The following is a 3148-nucleotide window of genomic DNA, read 5'->3' as shown; positions in this document are numbered from 1 at the left end:
TCAGTTTGTTCTTATCTTCATAAGATTTCAAACTATAGCAGGAAGTACATAAATTGTGCAATATAGCTTATATACAAATGAAGAAATTCAAGTACAATTTGCTTTATTCTACAAGCTATACATTAAACAGGGACACATGTTAATCTTTTATCTGTATAATGTACATCCAATATTACAAAAGCATTTAAATAAATGTAATATTCAGGTGTCAACAAAAAACTACATATTTATTATCATAGATTTATAAAGGTGCCATAGTGCTCTGCAGCACCGTACAATAGGGTGAACAGTACAAACATAAAAGTAAGGACATACAAGGTAGACAAAATAAATGCAGAAATGAGAACAAAAGATATGAAGGACCCTCCTCATTAGAGCGCTTACATTCTACGTGGAAGAGGGCACAGCTGAAACAAGAGGAGCAAATATGGCTCAGAGTGGAGATTGGGACAGTTGTTTGCCTCACTATATATTGATGTTATTATTCCTTCCCTGAATCGCTTCCCAGTTTACTATCCGGTAGGGTAATTCACAAAATCCCAGCGATGTCAGCGGGGGTGGAACATATGCTCTCTGCCAATATTATTTTTAATGGCTTTCATTTTGATCACTTAGGAATGAAAGCATCTGGTTCAGGGGCGGATCTAGAGAATACTGCTACCCGGGGCGATGTAGGCCCCGCCCCCTTTTTGACATCTGAGGCTGCCGGCGGCTGCATACTATGTGCAGGTCCGTTCAGCACTGACAGGCAGGGACAGTGTGCTGCCCGGATGCTCTGATTGTGTTTAAAACACAATCAGAGCGGCCGGGCAGCACGCTGGCCCTGCCGGTCACTGCTGAATGGACCTGCACATAATGTGCAGCCGCTGGCAGCAAGCCCCTGCTAGGGGGGGGGGCGATCGCCCCCCCTGGATCCGCCACTGATCTGGTTATAAATCTTTATATAGAGATTTGTGATAGATGCTGGATTGCATCTTTCAATAATCACTGTGCCAACTATGTAGAATCTACACTTTCTACTATCTTTGTTATCAAAGTTTGATTTTGAATACCAGGGTACAAATTTTTTTTTTATTATCTAATCTCCCCTTTTTTTATATTAGAGGGATTGTTATACATACAGGATCACATTTTCTAACCAGTATTTACATTATAAACAGAAGGACTATTAATAGAACTTGCTATAGGTATACCTTATTACTTATATTATAGTGAGGTAGTGCAACTGAGTTTGCATTTTTATATCACAGTTCACTTTTGTTTTCACTTTAGTTTAATTCTTTTCAATATTTCACTCTAAATCCTTTTTAAAATACCATAATAAAAGTTATGTTTTAATAGCTACCTCGGAGTGCCTTTTGGATACACATCTTTCTGTTCTCCTATTTGTTAAAGTGCATTATTGTGAATATTGTATTTTCGGGTAAAGTAGGGAACTCCATAAGTGGGGAGCTGCATGGGAGAAATCTTGTAGGCGGGAGAGAGAGGTGGTTACCAGAGACGAGACTAGGCGCAGGTCAGAGGTAGATCTAAGAGGGTGGAAGGGAGAGTATTTTGATATGAGATGTATGCAGGGGTAATGTTGTTGAGGACTTGTAGGTAAGGGTGAGTAATTTAAGTTTGCAAATCCTTACACTGGCTCCCTGTGTCCTTCAGAATCAAAGTATAGCAGCAGATCGGGAGCAGTGACAGAATATAGTTTTTAACTAAAAGCATGCTTATTGTCTGTACTTTTTTCTATAATGAGATACTGTATAACCCAACTTACTAGATACTACATGCTAATAAAATGATTTTTAAATCCCTTAGGATAAAAAAAATTCAAGGTATACTTCATATTACAGGATTTTAACTCAAAGAGCATAGCAAAAGACAAGATCACCACATTGGTTACTGAATAAAGTAACCAATGTGGTGTAATCAGTGGTGTAATTCTAATACCAGCATTCACTCGAGATCACATCTAGAACATAAACGAGACTGAAACAGAACAAACCAAGAAAATACCCACTACATATTGCCATGTGCAGATTACATGGGCTTTCAGTTACATTTATCCAATTGTATTAAAAGGCAAATGATACGTTCCCCAAAAACAAAGGTTGTACATACCCTTTAAAAATACTTCTGAAATAGTGTCCAATTTGGCACAATGCTTCCAGAAAAAACAGGCAACTACAAGTTATTTAATGCCCTTATCTCAAATATTATATTCATTGCTTTTTTATATTGAGGTAGTATATTTTTCTTAAAAAGAAACTCCCTAGCTTCTTGCATATTAGAGTGCATAATGCAAAATATGAAGAAATGTGAAAGATCTACTAAAAATCCCACCCTAGTGTTACTGGGACATGATCAACCTAGATCAAAACCAATTCACATGTCAAACAGCAGTGTATGCGCCTAATTCTAGTTGAAGACTGTTTTAAAGCAATAGTTACCAGTATAGTCACTGCTGTCAAGCACAAGTGTCCCTGTCCCCCACACACATTGGAAGCAGTGCCCCCTTCTTCTTCCGTTGTGCTCCCACCTCCTGCTGCTTAACACAGCAGACGGAAGGTGGGGACAGCACCTTCTCCCCCTGGGAGTGTGATTCTTGGCCATGACATCATAGCCAAGCACCACAGTCTAACACTAACAGGAGCAGCCGCTTCACATGCAAGAGGCTATTGGTCGCTTCTTTCATGTCAGCAGTCAGCACTCTGTGTGGGGGCTTTGAAATCGCTGGATGAATGATATTATGTCACTCATTCATTGAGTAAGGTTCCCCCTACGCATTGCTCCCTAAAGGTATTGCAGTCCCTGGTTACATGGCTACTGTACTTTTAAGAGTGTACCCTTTGCCTTAAGTCACCTACTTTAGTCCCTGGCCATAACTTTCCCACTCCAGGCTAACATTCGCAGTAATAGAAGATTAGAGCTATGCAACAGAGGTATATGCTATAACCAAACTAGAGTGAGAACAGAAAGTAAAAAAAAAAAAAAAGTGTAAAATTAAAACTAACCATTCACACTAATTTGTACTTGGCAGACAAGAAATCAGAGCACCTGGAATAGTGATTTTTTTTTTTTTTATATAAAAACCTGAAGTTCATAATTCACATTTTTCAATCTAATTAAATAAAAACAAAAAAAATAATTGTATAGT

The sequence above is a fragment of the Mixophyes fleayi genome, chromosome 3 (genome assembly GCF_038048845.1).
Source record: "Mixophyes fleayi isolate aMixFle1 chromosome 3, aMixFle1.hap1, whole genome shotgun sequence".
In the NCBI taxonomy this organism is placed as follows: Eukaryota; Metazoa; Chordata; class Amphibia; order Anura; family Limnodynastidae; genus Mixophyes; species Mixophyes fleayi.
Note: the sequence above shows the minus strand (reverse complement) of the source record.